The 21,920-nt window shown below is 45.0% G+C and overlaps 1 protein-coding gene across 9 annotated transcripts in view; it reads left to right on the top strand.

Annotated features, from left to right (window-relative positions):
* Positions 1-21,920, top strand: part of CELF2 (CUGBP Elav-like family member 2) — an 833,081-nt gene that overhangs the window by 639,266 nt on the left and 171,895 nt on the right. The window lies entirely within an intron of this gene.

Genomic DNA, 21,920 nt, shown 5'->3' on the forward strand with positions numbered 1-21,920 from the left:
TAGGTCTTCCCTTAACCTTTTCAGTGCTTTGCCGAACATCTCTTTATATTTGGAAGTCTCTAGAAATAGCTTTGCGTATATGGTCATCTTTTTTTTTTTTTTTTTTTGCAGTATGCGTGCCTCTCACTGCTGTGGCCTCTCCCGTTGCGGAGCACAGGCTCCGGACGCGCAGGCTCAGCGGCCATGGCTCACGGGCCCAGCCGTTCCGTGGCATGTGGGATCTTCCCGGACCAGGGCACGAACCCGTGTCCCCTGCATCGGCAGGCGGACTGTCAACCACTGCGCCACCAGGGAAGCTCTGTGGTCATCTTTTATTCAACTATATTTCTCTTTGAAGGCTACCGCCGACTTAAAAACAAAATCAGAGTGGGGGTGGAATGTCTTTACATTATTCCTCAAAAAAGGGAAACTATTCAGTGAAATGCACAGACATGCAGGAGTCAGCTCTTTGGATACTACAGTATAGTCACGGCACCGCCATATGCCAGTGGCATCCCTGTATGGACCAGGAGAGCTACTTACAGCATTTCCAGTGTTAATGCCCAGCTACGTGTAACATTTTCATTTTCAGGTTCACTCTCTAGGCGTCTGGTTGGTGTGCTTCATATGGGCATTATCTCGTGAAAATGCCACATTTCCTGACATTGGAACAAAGTTTCTGTGTAATTGCCTCTGAAAGACAGTCTCAGCTCTGCGTTTACAGCTCAGTACCTTGCTTGTCTGTGGCAAGGTCGGAAAGGCTACAGGCATGTAAGAGAAGAAGAAAAAACATCTGTCCCCCAGGCTCATAGTGATTTGTGTATTTGGACAAGGAGGCAAGATGTCCAACTTATAGTTTGTTGTTGCTTTAATAGATATAGCTGTGGGATGTCATCTGCTCAGGACAGAGCAGAGTGCTACCTGCAGTGTTTACTCTTTGGCTCCACAGATGGGCAATATGTAGTTTCCGGTAGAATCATCCTGCTTGTTTTACTTTGTTCTCCAGACTCCTTTGTTAGTTTCATCTTGAGCAAGCAATTTACAAAGGAAAGAAACTTGAGGAACAAATTTACAGAAACCTTGATTGATTTTCATTTTTTTTTTCCTCAGAGCATCTTCTCAACCCTCTCTAACTGTGAGGCCTTCATAGGATGTGCTGATTGCGGGGGCGGGGAGTTGAAAATACACTACACACCAAGGCTCCCTTGTTGATTTCTGTGTTGAAGCCAAGGCAGCTTGATAGAACTTGAATTTGACTAAATCCAGCCACTTAGCGTAACTGTCTGCATCCCCATCCCCACAGTGCAGTAGCCCAAGGTAATCTGCTTGTCAGGCACTTTCCTTTATGATCCCAGCAAGTCCCACATTCTGGAAGCAAATGTTGTATTTACCATAATCCACGAAAAGAAAAAAGCCCAGGCTAAAAATACGAAACAGAACAAATGTAAAACATTGCTGCCACTCCAGTCCTGTAATTGGTCCATAAATGAGTCTCCGGCATCTGTGTGGCAGAGATACTTTTATGTATCATTGAAAGAGCTGGCTGTGCTTCAGATAGGTTTGCGAGGGCATCAGGATGCATAAGCGGCTCTGCAACACATTTTGTGCTGACCAAGCAAAGAGTGGCAAGTTGTACGTAGGACTCCCATGTTTGCAAACGCTGTTGCCTAGTGAGTGATTACATTTAATATGAGAATCAGGTAGAATTGTTCACCCAGAACCAATTGGTGGGGTGGAGATATTAAAGGCTTGAATTGCTTGGGGAAATCTGTATTCTCAAATCAGTTACTGAAGAAGGGTGGGGATGCTGAGGCAGGAAGTAGAGAGAGGAAGTGAGCTGTGGAGAGATGCATGGTGACTGCAGAGAGAGGGTGGTAAACAGCGATCTCCCTTTAACCTAAAAGTGGAACAGCCACAGCTAAGCCAAGTAGAAAATCCAGGCAGGCCTCTATATAGTAAAAAGAAGTTGTTATTTTTCTTTCTTTAGCATCTTTGTCGATATTAGTTAAGTTATACTTAGCGTTCTGGGTGCTTGGGGGGTCATGGTTCTTATATACTGCTATTTACCTTGTATGAGAAACACTTATTCTTTATTTATGCATTTTTACATTTTCCAGATATTACTTTAAAAAATCAAAGAACAATGAGAAGGCACCTACACTCTTTCCAGGCGTGGTTTAACATTTAAAACAGCTCATTTAATCCTCACAACAGCACACGGGCCTCGTTGCATTCATTCTCTAGCTGAAGGACTTGGGTAACTTGCCCAGCTAGAAGCCTGCAGAGCTGGGATTTGAACTTGAGTCTGGCTATCATCAAACCCTCCCTCTTTTCCATTGATTGCACTTCCTAGAAATGTTTTGTAGTATCTTGTAGGCACTCAGGAAAACAATCGATTATGAATGAATGAATCATTCAGATAATGGTACCTTAGTAAGTAGTGTTTTACATGCATTCATAGGGAGGAAACATTTTTGTTACAATCTAAACACGGAACTTGGTTTCTTTTCCCTTTCCAATTTATTAGTATCCCTGTGTGGCCTGTGCATCCGTCAGGCCACGAATGCATCCTTAGCTGGCCGAGGGAAATGACACACAGAGTGGATGGGAGAAGAGTGTCTGGCTCTGTGCACCACATTCCCTTAGTCCTCGCCGGCCAAGTATTCATGTGCTCTGTCTGTCTCTGGATGGTTGCTCTTCACGTTCCTGAAAGAAGGAATCTTTCCTATCATTGACTAGGTCTTTTTAGGATTCTTTTCCTTCTGAGGCCAGAGGCACCTGATTCTCCACGTCAATAGATAACTCATCTCCCTTTTACAGTCCACAGCCGCAACCCAGAGTGTGTTGATCCATATAGTATTATCTTTTCCTGATCTCCCTGACATCGCTTAGGTGAAAAAAATAAAGCAGTTAACAGCCAGCCCAGGGCCATGGCAATGAAGTCAGACCTAGATTGGATGTGTTTATTTAAAAGAAAAAGGTGGACCCACAATGGTAAGTGTAGCTTTACAATTAGTATTCAGTTTTACAAAATGGTATTTCAGATTTATTAATGCCTTAATAAATGTTACTAAAAGTCATTAGAGTTTAAGGTCAGTACCTGAACTAAGAGACAGATTACCGTATTCTAGTTGTTTATCCCATCCATCCATCCCTCCATCCATCCCTCCATCCATCCCTCCATCCATGCATCCACTGCCGATTCCTTGTATGCGCCAGGCTCATTGCTTAAGCACAGGGATGCTCTAGGGTGATGACCATAGGAATGAACAGGAGGTGATGGATTCAAGTGAAACTAGTACTTGAGACTTTCAGGTTTTTGCTTTTGTGAAGGAATGATACCTTGGGGAGAGGAATCGCAACTTTTCATTTGCTCTTAGTGAGGAATCATCACGATGCCAGCAGTAGTGGTGCCGACAGAAAACTGTCGGCTGGCCAAGTCAGAAAGGTCGCAGTTTAGTTGATTGCTGAATGTTTAAAGAGCTCTCGTTTTGAGATTGTTAGCTTCAGAGGCAGAAGTAATTAAAAACCAATGCTACTTCCCTCCTTTTTTGTTTCTTTTAATATGATGGGCCCCAAGAGCTTCTGTAGTCATTAAAAAATAAAAGGCTCGTGCAAAGCTTGTCCCCATAGCCTTTTTTGAGTGTGGCCCCTGTACATACAAATCAGGATGCCTGTTAATGAAGTAGGGTAAGCCTGTTAGAACGACTGAGCTCGGTGCTTCGTAATCACATGGCAAGAAACGTGAGGAAGCGCATTTCTCTTGCGTGGAGTGTGACTCTTAAGTTACAGAAACATATATCATCACCGTTTGCTGATTTTATTAGGAGGAAATTGTTCTGATTGTCCTTATCTCCATGGCATAGCTGGGGAGTTCAAGTGACTGCGTCACTTGAAAATGTATTTTTATGAACACCTGACCACAGTGTGTACAACTGCCACGTAGCGTCGTGCCCGGTGTCACACGTGGGGAGATGTCCTTCCTCCCAGCCGGAGAGTGGTCACGGTGGCAACCTAGTGCCTTCTTTTCCTGTGGAGAGCCACACATCAGGACAATTGGCCTGACGGTGTCAGAAATAGTGTACAGGTGTTAGGTTCAAATAAATTTTACATTAAAGGAGGACTAGAGCTTAGCACCGTGGGAGGTGCCAAAAAACACCTGTTCTTGTTTATTTGCATAAGTTAAGCAGCAGTGAGACTGGACCTGGTATGGCAAGGACTTGGTTTATTGAGAGACTCCAGTGCTTTTCCTAAATGTTCATTGAGATCCCTTGTATTAAAACTAATAGCGGGAAAGGTATTCCCACCATCCCCAAGTCGGTATTTTTAGCATCAAAGAGAACCTTATACCGTGATGTGTCGTGCTTCATTCAGATTTTGCCAAAGGTGGTCCTGGAACTCATTTACACAGCATAGAACAGATGGAGTTGCTTTTGCTGACTGGTTAGAATAGGCAACGTATAAATATTAGAAGAGAATTTTGCCCAATCTGCTTCTTTCTCCTGTCTTTAACCAACAGAAATATAGGGCTGTAAATAATTGAAGCTGAGACTCATCTAGCAGAAGAGACATACATGAATTTTAATAAGAGTCTAGGACAATTGATACTTTGGCTGGGTGGCAAAATGGTACACTGTTGATGTCTTGGGTCAGAATAACATTGTGTCCTTTCTGATTCCTGAGATGCTTGGCTTCCTAAAATGGCCATCTTTATTTAGATTAAGGACCCATTTAGAGTAGTTTTAATAACGTATGGTTTCACACATAAGTGATTCCATAATTTATTTCACCCTTAATCTCTGTCAGGGTTTTGAATGTTGGTGTTAATTAAGAAAAGGGAAAAAAAGGCAATATCTCCCTCCAGTCAGTGAAGCCAGTTGCCCTTGCTGTTAGCAATTGTTGTCTTAAAAACAACCCCCAAAACAGCCCTAGTAACCTGTCAATGATGACCAGTTAGTACGTCAAAAACTGGCTTAGTAAATCTTACCGTTCCAGGTTCACAGGTGAACTGACTCCTAGCTAGAACCCATTTATCACGAGTGACCCATTGACCAGAGGGAACCTTCTGCTGATTTCCAGTCCCTCCCACCCACAGCTAAATTATTAACCTGCATATTAAGGAGATTGCCCGCGTCTTCATCAGCTGGTGCAGCTTGACTTTCCCACACAGCTGAACCCACAGATCTTGAGGTTTTAGGGCACCTAGATGAAAATGCCCCGAGAACAAATTCTTTCTAAATACAGTACACATGGCCAGACGAGGTGGGATTTCCAGATGCAGTGTCTGAAATGAACACCAAGGGTTTGAACTTTCTCAGTGTGGCTTCAGGACACCTCTGGCATTCCTAGTATTACTGGAACTTTCCATGCTCTGCACTCACAGTCCCTGTGTGAGGGGGTGGAACGTTGCCAAGCTGTCCACTGACGTCACGATGCTTTGGGTCGCTAATGAAACCTCTGTGTGGAAGCCTCAAAAACAAGCTGCTGTCACAGCATGTGTGGGGTCGTAGGTACGTAATTAGGAAGTTTCCTCATCATCTTGCCCCGCCCCCCGCCATGTGAATACCCTCCGTCCTAAGGTGTCCATTCACTCAGGTGTATACTGTCTAGTCAGCGGATTTCCAGACAATTGCCTTTCTCCTGTTCACATTCACAAGACTGTGCACACAATAAACCTCACACAGTTCTGTTTCCCGGGAGAAATGTGATTTCCAGAATTGGTACCTTACAACCCGGGGAGGGGAGCTAAAATTGTTTTCAGAGCCATTTGGGTGGTGGTTTTTAATATTTTTGTATCTTCCTGCCCTTGATGCATTTTTGGGTTTCAGTATCGGTAGTGTTTCTATTTTGTTGTCGGTTTCAGTAAGATAAGACAGAAATCTTTCCACGTGGTCTTGCTTTCCTTCATTCTGCCTTATAGAAACAAACCAACCAACAGATGGTGATTTTCAAAGTTAAGCATGGAGCTAAAAGCAAGATCCCAGGTATCACACCTTCCATGGTTCTCATCTTTATTGTTGGACACAGTTACTAACTCCATGCATGTTTCCAGCATAGTAAAGTGTGTCCATTTTCATATGAACACGAACCCTGTCATTCCAGGTCCTAGAGGAACTTACTGTCCATTCTGCATTGTGGGAAAGGCTTCTTTCATGGTCATATTTTAATGATTCCATTGATACAGGAATTCCTCTTCAATTTAATTGGATTTGATTGCCTTATGCCATTGTCTAACAAGCATACAACCCTAGAATCTAAAAGATACTTTTCAAATCATGGTTGCCTTGCAGATCAGCCGAAGCTGAGCTGCCTATATGTAGTCAAACCTCGCAACATTCAACAGCAACAAGAAAAACCTAGGTAGCAATTTGTTTTCGGCTTTCAGTTCTGAGCTCCCTTTTAAAGCTGTGCCACACTCGAATTATCACCTCCTATTTATTTCCCACGTATATAACGTCCTTCTCCTCAAGGAGTCTATTTAGCAAATATTGTCAATTCTGGAAAATTATGACTGTAATTTTGGTTGCCCCAGTTTAGAGCTGTCATTTTAAAATTGAAGAACTATTGTAATATGCTTTGTGTTGCTGTTATTAAAGATAACAGTAATTATTTCAACAATTAAAAAATACCCACAGTAATCATTGTAGGTGACTTCTCAGCTTCTCTCTTTGACTCCCCAAGACCTTACAAGAGTGATGTGAAGTTGTGAAAAGTTTCTCCAGGGGGAAAAGTAAATGAGGAGTCCTGATCATGAACCCTGACAGGGTAAGGATATTTAACTAATGAGACAAAGGCATGCTGTTTATAATCTCTGTCTCCTTGACCATGGATGTTTCCTCACCCGGTTTTTAGTAACATAGTATTAGGATTTGATTTACAACTGAAAAGTTTTCGATCTCAAGTCCCACAGTCCAAGTTGAGTTATAAAATTTAAACCTCATGACTTTTCCTGTATATCCCCTGGATTCAGAGGACCACTTTGGCCCTATTAAAGAATTATATTGCTAGTGTTTTGGGTTTTGTGTGCTCTTGAATTGTTTCTCCTTTCATATCTTTTCATATCATGGGTGGGATAACAGGAAGGGAAACCAGGGAGTATGAGAGTACGTCACAATGTTATAGAGATTTGTTGTCGTGGTTGATAGTTTTTGGCTTGTTTTGCATTATTTTGCCTTGAGGTAAGGATACATTAATTCCTTGCAGTGGAGTGAGGTAGAGAGGCTTCTGAGCTCTGGAATCCTCTATCAGCTTTACCACTCCTGCAGATGTACCGTGACGGATGCCCGGGGGACACTGTGTATGGGACCCCTGACTCAGAGAACCGGCTTGGCCACAAGAGAGCTGAAAGATCTTAGTGCCTTGTGAGCTAAGCCTTAACCTAAAAGGAGGCCGGAGGCTGTTTTGTCTGGACCAAACCCTGACTTGAATCCCTGGGTCTTCACATCTTCATGGTGAATTCAGTTAGGGAGGAAAGAATGTAGGGAAGCTCTTAGGAAACTCAGGATTGCCTTTCTTCTCAAAACCAGAGCATTGGGCTTCCCTGGTGGCGCAGTTGTTGAGAGTCTGCCTGCCGATGCAGGGGACACGGGTTCGTGCCCCGGTCCAGGAAGATCCCACATGCCGCGGAGCAGATGGGCCCGTGAGCCATGGCCGCTGAGCCTGCGCATCCGGAGTCTGTGCTCCGCAATGGGAGAGGCCACAACAGTGAGAGGCCCACATACTGCAAAAAAAAAAAAAAAAAACCAGAGCATCTAGCTTAAGCCATTCCTGGATCTGCCATGCTAGATCCTGCAAAGCTGGGAGTGGGGGGCAGCCCTAGGGCCTTCGGCACCAGCCATGTGGACTTAAGGGAGCATTCCAAAGAGAAAAAGCAACCCTCTCTGGGGAAACAAGCACCTGTAGCTTCTTCAAAAGCTGCACCAAAAGTTCCTACCCTAGCACCATGGTCCAGTTATATCCTAGACCTTGGGTTTGACGCCATTAATTTTCCTCCTGAAGAGAGGAGCTGGGAGAAGGGAGGAGTTACGAGTGGTTAAGGAGCGTGATGTGGAGTGAATGTTTCTCCCCCAAAACTCATACGTTGAAACCTGTCGCCCAAGGTGGTGGTATTAAGTAGATGGGGTCTTTGGGAGGTGATGAGGTTATGAGGGTGGATCCCCCATGATGGAATTAGTGCCCTTATAGAAGAGACCCCAGAGAGCTCCCTCACCCCTTCCACTGTGTGAGGCCAGAGGGAGAAGCGGCCATCTAGGAACTAGGAGGCAGGCTCTCATCACACTCCGAGTCTGCCAGTACTTTCATCTTGGACTACCAGCCTCCAGAACCGTGAAAAGTAAATGTCTGGTGTTTATAAACCACCCACTATGTTGTATTTTTGTTATAGTGATCCAGACAAAGACAGGATTTCAGCAGCCAGCTGTTCCCAATGCAGAGGTGTAGCAAAATGCGTTGCCTTACCCCAGAAAAGCATAGTTGTGTAGTCACTTCAATAAGGACCAAACTTTGGACAGAAGAGAACATTGTGACACCTTATTCAAGACCTTGGATATTCAGTTGTACGAGCTACTAAACAATGAGAAATGTGAGGGCACGGACAGTGTCTTACTCATCATTGTATTCTGAGCACAGTGCCTGGCACTCGATGAACAGCGGTTAAATAAATGAACAAAAATATGGTGGAATGAATCAGATAATAATGGGCACTATGGCAGGGATTGTTCAGAGAGCATGAATGGTGAAGGAGAAGTTTATATGTACAGATCTTTCTTGTGTCTTCCTGGAAAGACTTTTGATTTGCAGAATTGTTACCCTTTTAACTTTTCAAGGTCCTTGAGGATGTTCATGAAGAAAACATACAACTTTTGTTCCATTCTTAAATCATCTTTTCCAAATAAAAGCAAACTTATTTTTCCTTCCGTTTCTTTTTATGGAATCTTACCTTGAACTGTGCTGTTGTTCACCATCTCACTATTAATCTGTGTACTCGGAATGCATCCAACTTACATAAATCCATAGTTGTCCTTTTGTTTTTGTGATCTGACAGATACTTCTTGGTAAAGTTTCAGTGGTACGTGTTTGGCTGTCGACTAGTCAAGGATAGTTCTGGATTCTGAATTCTAGCAATCCAATTATAGTTATCCAGCAACCTAGGGAGGGGAGCAGGAGAGGGGGATGCATCCATCCAGTTACCATAAGGTTGGTTGTAGCATATGTCTCTGAAGCGCGCGGTCTGTCACAGTCAGACTTAGTGAGTTGAGCTCTTAGCTTCCAGAAACAAAAGGGATTACTTTAAGCACATTTTAAGAAAAAATTCTCTCCACTGCTGGATGAAGTAAGGCATTTCTGGATGTCAGCTAAAGCATCATTGAGAGCCATGACTGGTGCCTCATTTTCCCAAGAAAGCAGTGGTTACTTTTCTTTTTTCTTGTTCAAGTTGACCCACCAAACTTAAGCCACTCCAGAGGGGTCTCTCCCCGCTCTCTCTTAAATGTAGATAGATTGATATTTAACTTTTAATATTCTCTCCCAGGTTTTTTGACAGGTTATACATATGCTAATAGAAATAAGCTTATTATTTGAAGCGCGGAGCTGCTTGTCACCGAAGCTTCATTAACACTGTTATCACCGCCTGACATTTATCTTATAATTTTCTAGAGCTGACTGTTGTGTCTCCATGGAAACCCAAATTGCAATTGAAACAAGTATGATAATAAAGGCATCCGCCGAGATTGACAGCAAGCAGAGCCTGGTTACGTTTTGTGATGGTTCCTTCAGTAGCTACAGCTCGAGATAGAGATTCTGCACTTGGGGCGTTGAGAATTCACCCTCCCGAGTCCAGTGGCCCACCTGGCTCCGCGGGGACGGGCAAGTTTACCGTGACCTCCCTGGTTCTCGTGTTAGTAATTAGGTTGCTCATTTTGACTGTCATCCTCTCAAGGCGTTATGAATATTAGATGTAATATTAACCGTGATCCTCTTTGGATCCAGGAGGAAATTCTTGCTAGATGCTTTGGACACCGTGCAGTGTTGACCAGGCCTTAGGCTGGCATCTTGTGGTGCCCGAATGGATCACTTTCTGGACACGGAGGCAGCGCCAGCTTTGTGTCATGTTTTCCCCCTTGATATCGAGGAACCTGTGCTCTTTTCAGTTCATGACTTCCCATCAGTTTGGTTGGTGCTTCAAAGCAAGGAGTCATGGAACTGGAGTGGGTCCAGAGTGAATTAATCTGAAATTAATTTGATTCTGAAAGACTCCATCTGGCTGTGTTTGGGAGAGGCAGTTAGATAGATATATAAACAAATGATCATCTGTATTCATTGTGCCAGATGTAGTGTCAAAAAATGAAGAAATGGCTTTTAAAAAAAATCAGCTATGGGGACTTTTGATATGATATTCAGCCTCGTGGAATAACAGCCTTTATAATTTTGCACATAATCCTATTTCTATTCTTATTTGTTTAGGGTGTTAGAGCTGATGGTGTGTTTTTTTAGGGAATAAGCAAATTAAATGTCAAAGCCTATTTTAATTGGTGATTTAAGATGCTAAATGGAATTTATGACATGCTGAGAGAGAGAGAGAGAAGGCCTATAGATTTCCGAATCAGAATGTGGTCTTTGGTATTGATTTCATCTTAAGAAGTGATTTCGAGATTTAAAAACTAGCATAGTGGAATGTCATTTGGACTTTGTCTTTTGAAATGGAGTTTTGTAGCATGACAAGCCAGCATGTTTGCTCCTAGGGAAACACACAAAGAGCTGACATGCATACAATTCTGGAGGTCATCTTCAAGTAATTACACACACTTGGCAAAGTTCTTTTTCCATTGCTTTAAGCAGACTATCAGAGAGGCACATGTTTTGGACTGCTATCTAGGAATTTAGTGCAATCCCTCTAAAACCTGTCAGCACCTTTTCTTATGTTGGGACAGAAAGATCTAAAAAATTCTTGGTTAGTCCCGTGAATGATAACACAATCATCTATTATATGGGCCCTTTATTTCTCATTTTCAAACCTCAAGCGTCATGTTTTGTGATGTCTTGAAGAGAAAGAATTAAAGTTGGCTGCTTGATCAGGGAACAAACATAATTTACTTTGGAAAAACCAACTCCCACAAGAGGAACGACTCATCTCTGCCCCAGTCCTCACCCACCTCTCTCACTTCTCCCAGCCAAAAAACAGGCAGATAAAAATCGAGCAGAGGGCTTCCCTGGTGGCGCAGGGGTTGAGAGTCCGCCTGCCGATGCAGGGGACACGGGTTCGTGCCCCGGTCCGGGAAGATCCCGCATGCCGCAGAGCGGCTGGGCCCGTGAGCCATGGCCGCTGAGCCTGCGCACCCGGAGCCTGTGCTCCGCAACGGGAGAGGCCACAACAGTGAGAGGCCCGCGTACCGCAAAAAAAAAAAAAAAAAAAAAAAAAAAAATCGAGCAGAATACTTAATAAAAATTAATACCCCCCCACAAAGTCGAAGCATCTCAGCAAAATCGGTTGCTGCCTGTGACGGCGGCAAATTAGATGGTCCACAGATTTTGAGTTTTGATGCTCACAGCCGTGTTAGAATGAGAAAGTAAAATCTCAGCTACCTGGAGCCCCCCCAGGTAGGGGTGTCAGTCTGATTAGGTAAGTTTGTAGTAGAGTTGAAAGCTGATCCTTAAGGGCAGTGATTCTCTTCGTTCTTATTTGGAAAGAATTCTTCCTGACAATACATTATATACTTCCTTGCGTTCTTAAACAGAATTTGTTCAGCATAATGTGACCCTGTAGATGAGACATGATAGTCGTTACACAAATTAATGATTCTGCTGGGCGGCTGTCCTTGGGAACTCCTGGAGAATGTAAGTCAGCCCCAGCGACCTACCAACGTAAAACAAGAAATCTTTGAGTAAAGGATTGGGAAGCTCCCCCAAAGGGCTTAAGGGGCATAAACATCAGGCCAGAAACTTTGTGAAATACGTTTTGGCTGCTCTGGTGTCCTTTTTTTAAAAAAAAAAAAACAAAAACTTTTATTATTATGTTTTTTCTTTGTGGCCACACCGCGCAGCATGCAGGATCTTAGACCCACGCCCCATGCATTGCAAGCACGGAGTCTTAACCACTGGATCACCAGGGAAGTCCTAATTTTTTTTTTTTGGTATGCTGTTCTTGGCATTTCACAATCATGAGTTGAAGGCATTATCAGAAAAAAAGAAGTACATCTGAACCTCATAAATGGCAAGTGCACAGAAATACACATCTGTGTTCACAAATGGATTCTGTTTTCTGATCTAAACTATGGTCATTAATATGACATAGTTAGTTCTTACTAACTGTCAGCTTTTGATTTTCCAGGTGAGTGGAAGGAAACAGCAGCATTACTGATCTCCTCTGCATTTATCTTCCACCCTTCTACTGCTGGCTGCATCCCTGAGACTGGCATTCAGCTTAAGTTGTATTCCTTGATTACGCATCATTTATGACTGAGGAAGGTAGGCCAGGGGCAGGTTGAGGAAAGAGCAGCCTGAGATTAAATTTTGCCATTGATAAATGATGAAATGAATAATGAATGGACAGATGATCAATATTTAACGGGAGGACAGATAGAGTTGTGAATCCGAGGGCAGCACAAAGGTCAGTGAAATCTTGGTCCTTTGGTCCAAAGTAGGAGAGCCCCCTGAACGGTTTTGCAACGATGTTATCATCAGAGTAGTCAGAGTTAGGACAGTGCCTGCACCAGGACAAGTGGACCCAGTGGGCGTTTCAGGGAAAACAGGCCTGACTCAGTAACTCGTTGGTTATAGGTGTATTGACCCCCAGATTCAATACAACAGTTCCAGGTGGGATAACGTGGTTCTTTATGATCGTAGTGACGGATTGTGTAGTGTGTGATTGAACGTTGACAACTTTTAAGACTTCTCGCTGAATTAAATCTCTTCATTCAGAAAATATGCATTGAGGTTATACTGAGACTGAATTCAAGGCACCGTGCTGGCCTTCTCTGAATGCCTTATTTAGAATTGTGCCCTGGCATCCAACCCTTCCCATGTCCCTTTCCTGCTTTATTTTTTCTCCATTGAAATGATCTCTTTCCAATCTCTTAGAAGATTTACTTAGTTTGCTCGTTTTATGCCTTGCTCTAGAACAGCAGCTCCATAAAGGCAGTTTTACCTGATTTGATTCAGTGTTTATCCCAGCACCTTGAATAATGCCTGAATGGTGGGGTCACCTCCGAAATGCGCATTGAGGGAATGATTAAGACATCCCTGTCCTCAGGAATTTCACAGTCTCACCATGTGCCGAATTGGGGGCTCAGTTAATGACAGTTTCCGTAGGTTCAACAGTCAGAGGAGGGGTGGGGTGCGGGCCAGCAATCACTCTGTCATGTGTGTGTTCTGTGTAAGACATTATTCCTGGTCTTGGATCCGGGGTGGAGCAGGGGGCAGTTTGAGGCAGTAAGAAAAACAGGGAAGTCGAACGTGAAACCCAGCTGGAGGAAAGGGAGACGGGAAGAGGTTATTTGTAAAGGTGCTGAGATCCAGGTGGTGCCAGAGCCTTCTGCCAGCTGTCGCTGGAGAGGGTCAGATGGGAGGGTTGATCAGACGAGACCAAGGAGAATGATAGTGAGTGACAGGAATGCTGGAGGGGGGTGACAGCAGAGGAGATAGTCCAGAGGCCAGGGTGAAAAGAGGACCTGGAAGGGCTTCATGGACGGAATGGGCTTCCAGTTGATGGCCTTGGGAGCAGAGGTGGGACCCTGGGCTGTCCCCCGAGCTCAAGGGTCAGCAGTGCGGGTGACGGCCATCCAGCCATGGGTCCGCGTGGCACTCTTCTCCAGGTGGCTCAGGTCCCCTGTCTCTAATGTATGCTCCACGGGATGGGAGACACCTGTGGCCACTTTCTCTCCAGGCCCAGCTCCCTTGCTGCAGTGGTTTCCGTTCAGTCTCACTGCCGACTCAGGGATAGCTTATCATTCTGTGGCCACGGGCAAATTGGACCACGAGGATGTAGCATGGTTCACGATGCTGAACGCCAAGTCCCCATGGCCAGGTGTATCCCTTCTGGCTGGCTGACGGCGGGTCCGTGTATACTGCTCTCTTCTGGGCCTTAGTGTTCTGTGGTTTGATTCCATATTGTACATATGGCTGACTCTGATCAGTGGCTACTAGTGGCTTAAGGGCATAAATTACATATGTTTCAACTCTCTCTCCTTCAAACCCGGCACCATGGGACTTCCCTGGCGGCACAGTGGTTAAGAATCCACCTGCCAATTCAGGGGACACGGGTTCGAGCCCTGGTCCGGGAAGATCCCACATGCCCTGGAGCAACTAAGCCCGTGTGTCACAACTACCGAGCCTGCGCTCTAGAGCCCATGAGCCACAACTACTGAGCCCACGTGCTGCAACTACTGAAACCCATGTGCCTAGAGCCCGTGCTCCGCAACAAGAGAAGCCACTGCGATGAGAAGCCCGTGCACCGCAATGAAGAGTAGCCCCTGCTCGCCGCAGCTAGAGAAAGCCACGCGTAGCAATGAAGACCCAACGCAGCTCCCCCCCCAAAAAAAATAATAATAAATTAAATTTTAAAATGTTTATTAAAAAAAACAGCACCGTGCCTGACAAAAGACAGGTCCTCAATACCTGAGTAAGAAAAGGGCTTTGTGTGCAAATAACCTTTGGGGGCGGGGCAGGAGTAGGGGTTGAAATCCCACAAAGGTGAACCACCCACTTTCACTACCAGTATTTCTTCAGTGGATGGAGAGTGTTGTGAATCCACCCTGATTGCTTTCTTTTTCTTGCATAAGTAACTCGAGGCAAAATATTGTAGGCAGCGGTAGAAGCAGGAGTTATCTGCCTTGAAAAGCACAGTTGCTAAAGCCCAGGTGCAGGGTACCAGGAGCTGTGTCGTCACTCTCAATATACATCCCTCGTTTTCATCACTCGCTGCTGGAACGTCAATAGGGGAGAGACATTTTAGGTAAAAATTAGTGTTCGGTTTGGGAAGTTTGGGCCAGTATTGAGTTGTCCCTCACACCCGTCTTCATTTCATAATGATTCACGGGTTCAGTTACTTAACGGAGGCCAAGCCACTGTCTTCTCCATCATCCAGAAGGGCCAGTTGCAAGTGCTTGTGCAAGCAAACAGGTGAATTCTGCAGCATTTAGCGGTGGGCAGGGGAAGCAGCCTGGGGGCACCTAGAAGGGGTGTGCGCCCCGAGCGAGTGCACGCCCCACTCCGGCCACCGCTGGCTCATCTGTGCAGTGGGGGCAGAAGCGCTGACCGCGGCCCTTGGAGTGGGAGGATTAATTAACGTGTGCTCCAGCAGCACTTGTAAAAGGTGAAGGCTGATATAAATCTTCTGCGTGATGATTATTTCCCTGTTGCCATTTCTAAAAGTTCATCTAAAGAACTCTCCCATACAAATACCTTCTGCTCTGCAGTCCACGGAACGATTTCTGATAAATCACAGAAGGAAATGAGTTCCCTGGGCGGGGGCTGTCCGGAGCTGATGCCTCACTGCCTTCCCAGCGAGGGCTGTGTGTGTTCAGCCTTCAGGTACCCCCTGGATGCCTCCATATTTATTACTTTGGGGGTTTTTTCTAGCTTTTTGCTTTTTACTCGCAGTCAGGTTGAGATAAGCTAATGTTTCCCCTTGGTGAGTCCAGACACCCGTGTTGTGAGGCCTTTTCTGAAGGAATGATTTCCTACGAATCAGGGTTACATTTTACCCCGGTAATCGAATGGATAACTTTTAGACCTGCATCCAAATGCAATCCTGCGTTAACTCCAGCCATCCAGTGGAAGGCCCATCACAAATGCGTGCTTTCCTAGTCATCTGCGAATGAAATCGATGCGCTATCCGTTCTTAATAAACTTTATTTCATTTCAAGTTTTGTCAAAGCCCAGGGATGAAGATGTTACATGTGTGTGTACTTACGGGAAGCTTGAACTTTTCTTCAGAGGAGCACAAACTAATTTATTGACAATTTGACCATTTGGAGAAAGGCTTTGGCTCCTTCAGCGACTTAGGGTATTATTAGATCTATTTAATCTTCTGTGAATTCACCAGCTGATCTGCAGAAGTCTCACCTCCAAGTTTGAGGGCCCCGTCCTGTTACCATTCTATAACCTCTACTGGTGGAGACATGACTCACAAAACTTTGGCTGCACGTGAGAAATTATATCCATACCTTCCAGGTAAATACAGGAATGGCCTTGGTTTCATCCTCTGATTGCTGAGTAAACTGATACCCGGAGGGTTTCGTTAGGTCTCCCAGAATCTAACACCAGGATCCCGCCGATGGAGATGCACCTGTATCGGCGCAGTGCAGAGGTGCCGTGTTGAAAGGCAGGCACAGGAGATAGAGGTGTTCTTCATGGTGACCCCGAAGTGCTGTGTTTTCAAAGGGAGCTGCAGTTCCCGGAGCTCGAGGTCGGATGACAGCCAATGCCTCTTCTTAAATGGAGAGGGTTAGGTTTAGAGTGGAAGGTTGCAGCTCTGGAGCGGGGCCCCTCTCTGATCCCCAGCGAGCAGTGGAGTGACAAAGAGCTGATGCTGTACCCCTCGCACCACGTTGCCAATCCATCGAGGAGAGAATTCTGTTCTTAAATAGTAAGCAACAACAACAGGGACAGCGTAGAAGGCTGTTAACGTTACTGAATTTCACACCATCCCGTTGCCCGCCACCAGGCCCATCGCCAGGTTCTTCCTGCTTGTGCCTCAGGCAGCTCAGCCTTGGAGAGTTTCCTGCGATCGCCACACAAAACCTGTTTCTTCATGGGCTATTACTTAAGTACAAGGGATATTAAAAAATGGTCCCCGGGCCCTTTGAAAGAGTGGCCTGTCTGCTGACTGCAGTTGAGATACTAGGAAGAATTGGCGCGAACTGAGAGAGAGAGAGGATTCTCTCTGGCAGAAGCCCTGAGCGACCAGCCACTCAGCCACTCGCAGAATTAGAGAAACTAACCACCAGGTGGGAACTGTTGTGTCTCTGTTTTACAAGTGAGGAAACTGAGGTACAGAGTGATTACATGATTAGCCTGGGATCCCACAGTTAATTGAATGCTGAACCAAGACGAGAACCCAGGCCAGCCAGCCCACTGCCCACTGACTAGCTCTCGGGTGACTCGAGCATTGGTGTCATTTTCCTGGCCCTTCATTTCTATTTTCCCAACACAACTATCTGAGGAAATGTTTTGGTGAATCTCAACTCCTATTTGTCTTTAAAACAAACAAACAAACAACTACTTATATTTGCATTTAGAGCTATTTAAGTTTAAATTAATTCAAGTAAAGTAAAACTTAAAATTCCGTTTCTGAGTTGCCCTAACTTCACTTCGAGTGTGTAGTAGTCACATATAACTTGTGGCTCCCTGGTTGGATTGCGCGGGTTATAGAACATTCCAGTCATTGCACACGGTTGGCAGTACTGACGCAGGACATTCCAAGGATCAAAGTAAGATGGGTTGAAAACTATAGGAGTAATAAGATTATTTGTAACTACCAAGGAGATTAGCTATCTTTTATTCAAAATTTTTCCAAGACAAGGCATCTTTTTGTGATGTTTTCAGGTTTGTATACCTTCTGAAGGTGGCATTTTATGTCCTTTTTTTCAACTTTTATAAAATTACTTAGAGCCACTTGGTATTTCTCATACCCATTTTGTAAGTTTGTTATTCTTCCTTTTGTATAGATAAGGGAGATGGAGATGTAATGCAGAAGGTTGCTGTCCAATGAGAGCAAGATAAAAGAATAGAAATATCAATTCTTTTGTTTGCATTCTCCAAAAAGAAACCTGCATTCACTGGACCTCATAAAAGCTTGTGTCCTGGAAATAATAACAATAATAAGAATACATTGAATCAATTATTGTAATTTCTGTAATATTTTCCTGCTTAGAGGAACCTCAGAAGATTTTGCATATCCTCTGTTGGTCTAGTTCTCTTTACTCGAAAATAGAGTAGGGAAGTAGGTCAGTGCCAGTGCTGGAAGCAAAGAGTAAGCACCATCATTTTTCTCCCCCAACATCATTATGTTTTCGTCTTGGCTCTGAGACTAATACCACCAGTGCCCGCTGGCTTAGTGCTCTCTAACTCGTGGTCCAATTCCATATGGCATCTGTCCTGGAGGAACCTGATAGTTGGCACTTGGCCAAGAGCAAAAGCGGAATTGGCGTCCAGGATGGTATTGTAGTTTGTAGGTGAGGTGCCAGCAGAGAGGTATGGCTTGTGTCTCGGGCCTGCCAGTGGCCACTGAGTCCGAGGGAAACATCACCCTAGAGAAACCCAGTTCATGGGATATTAAACAGTAACCATTGGCCGTTATTTCATACTGTGTCCGGATTCTGCAGACACCTCTTCTTAGGGGTGTGACATTGAAGAAGTCACTTTACCTCTATGACTCTCGATTGCTTCATTTCCAAAACAGGGATAATAATTCCATCTTCTTGGAGCTGTTGTGATGCTGTGTGTCCTGTACCTGGCAAAGTTTTCTGGCAGAGAGCAGGCTCTCAATAAATATTTGAATTTGAACCTAATTCCTGCACTGTCCTGGAGGCTGAGGATGGCTAGGGAGTGTGGGGAAGGGAACTAGTCTAATTTTCTAAGCCCGAGATCCGATTCCAGTAAATAGAAGATCTTACTGAGAGTTAGGGTATCTGTTCCCATAATTACGCCCCTGTGTAGATCGAATTGGTTTGCTGTGGCCTCTGGCAAGTACCTCCAAAAGGTTTAACTGTTAGACACATGATTTCTGGCTTCCTTAGAAGTGTCAGCACTTGGAGCCCCATGAGGACAAAAGAAGTCAGTAAGTCTCTGGTAGAAATGAGTATCAGCTGGGAAGAAAGTTGGGAGTCCAAAGGAGGAGGAGCTCTCACACATGAGAACAGAGTCACCCAGGCTGCTGCGATACCGTCAGCGTCCAGAGCGTGGGATTCAGCAGCACAGGGGTCATCAGTGGGGTAGGACCACTGATGCTTTGATCTGGAAGATGTGCTGCTGCTGTTGTTGATTTGGCTGCCCCGGGTCTCTGTTGTGCCATGCAGGCTCTTTTAGTTGCAGCATGTGGGATGATCTAGTTCCTTGACCAGGGATCAAACCCGGGCCCCCTGCATTGGGAGCGTGGAATCTTAACCATTGGACCACCAGGGAAGTCCCAGATGTGTTATTTTGAATTTGTGTAACAGCTAGACATAGTTGGATTTACTTAAGGGAAGGGGCTGCATGCTCTTAGCATTTGATGCAAATCTTCGGAACATTTGTTTGCAAAATGGGCAGGTAGTTGGAAAAGGATGCAGATACGGATGAGAGGTGCTCATCGATGTGATCCGGTGGGAATAGAGAGGGAGGCAGTCAGTGGAGATGGAGACACGTTATACGATTATGGAGAAAATGTGGGTTGTAAGGTAGCCTTCATGGACTCTTAAGTTCAGTCCTTTGCACCCTAATTCCAACACAGAAAGAGGAGAGATGCGTATATGTGTTCCTAATAGTGCCGCCTGTTACTTGGCAGTGTGATTCCAGGGAACCAGTAGGTCTTGCTCTTGGCCTTGACTTCTCATAGATTTACCATAAGCTGATCACTCTCAGCCCAAAGCAGACCTGATACAATACGTGGCCACCTGATGGTTTAGAAATGTTCCATGCTCTGGAGCCCACTGGGCCCAGGTTCGAATTCTCCTTCTACAGTGTATAAGCCTGATCTTAGAAAAGGAATTTATTTCTTAGACGTTTGCATCTGGAAAATAATACTTTCTCATAGAGACGTTATAAGGATTAGAAATAATGTATTTAAAGTACCTAGCATGGTATCTGGCATATAAGTGCTCGCTGAAAGATGCCTGTTATTATTATTATTACTTAGGATATGAATTGTGTTTGAGTCCATACTGTGAAAAAAATTTGGATTGAAAAGTAGACTTGTGATGTTCATTCATTTCTAGCGCATCACAAGTGCACAGAAAAGATGAACAGCGGAAACAGCTAACACTTATTAGACACTTACCCGGGGCCACATCCTGCACTAAGCACATGACTATATGAGGTGGAGTTTGTTACCATTTTACAGATGAAGAGTCTGAGGCCCAGGGCAGCACAGTTAGGAAGCGGTAGTGCCAGGATTCAGACCCTGAGCCCCAACACGCCTCTGCCTCAGGGTACAAGAGATCTAAAGGCACCTGTGAAGGATGGCTGGCGGGGGGATGGGGATTATAAACACATACCAACATAAAGACCAAAGGGCGTAAACCCTCTTTGCAGCGTCCCTTCCTTTATGCACCTGGGTGAGGGTGTATTTTTTTGAGAAAGTAAAAACGGCCCCTCGTTTGGAGACCCATGAATGCTTGCTCTAGATATCCGGACCAGTGTGCTGCTGCCCGACCCCTCAGTTGTCTTAACCGCGCTTTGTGCAGACGAGATGCAGGAGCCCCATTTCTTGAACTTCCGTTCTCTGTTAGCTGGGACCTGTGGCAACGCCTTCCTCTTTTCGTTCTAGCTGCTTGTCAACAGCGGTAACCACAAGCCTTTCCTGTCCCAGAAATAAGTCTTGCCACACTGTCAGCGAGCTGTGAAGGCTACATTCTGTTCTGCGTGGGCCTTTGCCACCTCCGCCCTGCCCGAGCCGGGGGCTCCACGGGTTAAAGTGTTTACTGAATTCCCAGAGGGCGATTTGAAAAGCAGTAGAGGTGCACAGGACCGAGATTAGATGCTCGCGCTCTAATCTAAGCAGGCATTGCATTACACCTAAGTTGTTGGGGGAAGATTTTGTGCTCAGCACTGTAGAACATTTTTTATGACAATAAGGTTGATTAGAGAAAGCTCTGGAAGCGCTAGTCTGATTGCTTATCTCAAGGATTAAAAAACAGTGGTGGATTGGGGGATAAGAAGGAGAAATTGAAGCCAGGACCTAGTGAAGAGTATTTGCCATCATTTTCCTCTCGGGATTAAATTGAATTCAGGATTTCTCCTTTCCATAGGTTTTATTGTTTGTTTGTTTGTTAGCCATCAGTGTCTTCCCCCCCCCCCCCCCACCACCACCGAGGGCTCAGGACTAGCCTAGTTTCACAGCAAATTTAAGGTGCTCTGATGGGTTTTGATTGAAATAAGGAAGCCTACTTAAGATCTTTGAAAACCTTCTTACTGTTACCCTGAGGCTACAGTGAAGTGACCATCTGCAGTGAAGTTTTAGTCCGTGTGGCCCTTTCTTTCTGCCTTCTGGGCTGGAGGCTGGGGGTTGAGGGGCAGTCGTGGACAAGGCTCTGTAGGTTCTACGTCTGCCGAGTTTAAGTGCATTTTACCGTATTTTCACAGGCTGGGAGTCCAGAGCACAGTACTGCTGATGGATGCTGCTTAGGGCATTCAGCCTTTCGCTGGGCAGAGTAGGTGGGTTTAGGGTGCATGGGGAGGGGATATGCGGGGGAGACAGAGGGTGTGTGGTTTTGCTTTACTATATACTGCAGCTCAGATGGGGTGGGGGCGGAATCCAAGTAAAACATAAACACTTTCATCATCCTTTTACATGGTGGTGACTGGAATTGCACGTTCTAAACAAGCATTGTCTCTTTCAAATAAGGGTTTTGGGAAACAGCATTAAGGAGGATTGATATGTAAAAGCTTATGGTCTTGCCCTTTGTATCGGCCCCAAATATTTACTGAAGCTAGGAGAAGAAAAGGCAGACTTTCCTCTTTTCTCTCCCAAACGTATGGTTGTTTAGAACTCAAGTGCAACATCTGGATGTCAGATATACAGAGAGCAATTTACGGAGTGTGAAAGATTTGAAATATTCAGTGTCCTTTAGCGGGAACTCAACTTTCTGGGACTGCTTTTTTCCTTTTTTCCTCCCGGCACAAAGCAGGCAATTCTGAGATCGCCTTTGCCTCTCTGAATTAAACCCTTTGTGCCCGGGTCCCATAAACAACGTGCTTTTTAAATGGGAGCCCCCTCCCCGCCCGGGCCCTTTTCTCCAGCGTGGGCA

This window comes from Phocoena phocoena, chromosome 2, assembly GCF_963924675.1.
Source record: "Phocoena phocoena chromosome 2, mPhoPho1.1, whole genome shotgun sequence".
NCBI lineage: Eukaryota > Metazoa > Chordata > Mammalia > Artiodactyla > Phocoenidae > Phocoena > Phocoena phocoena.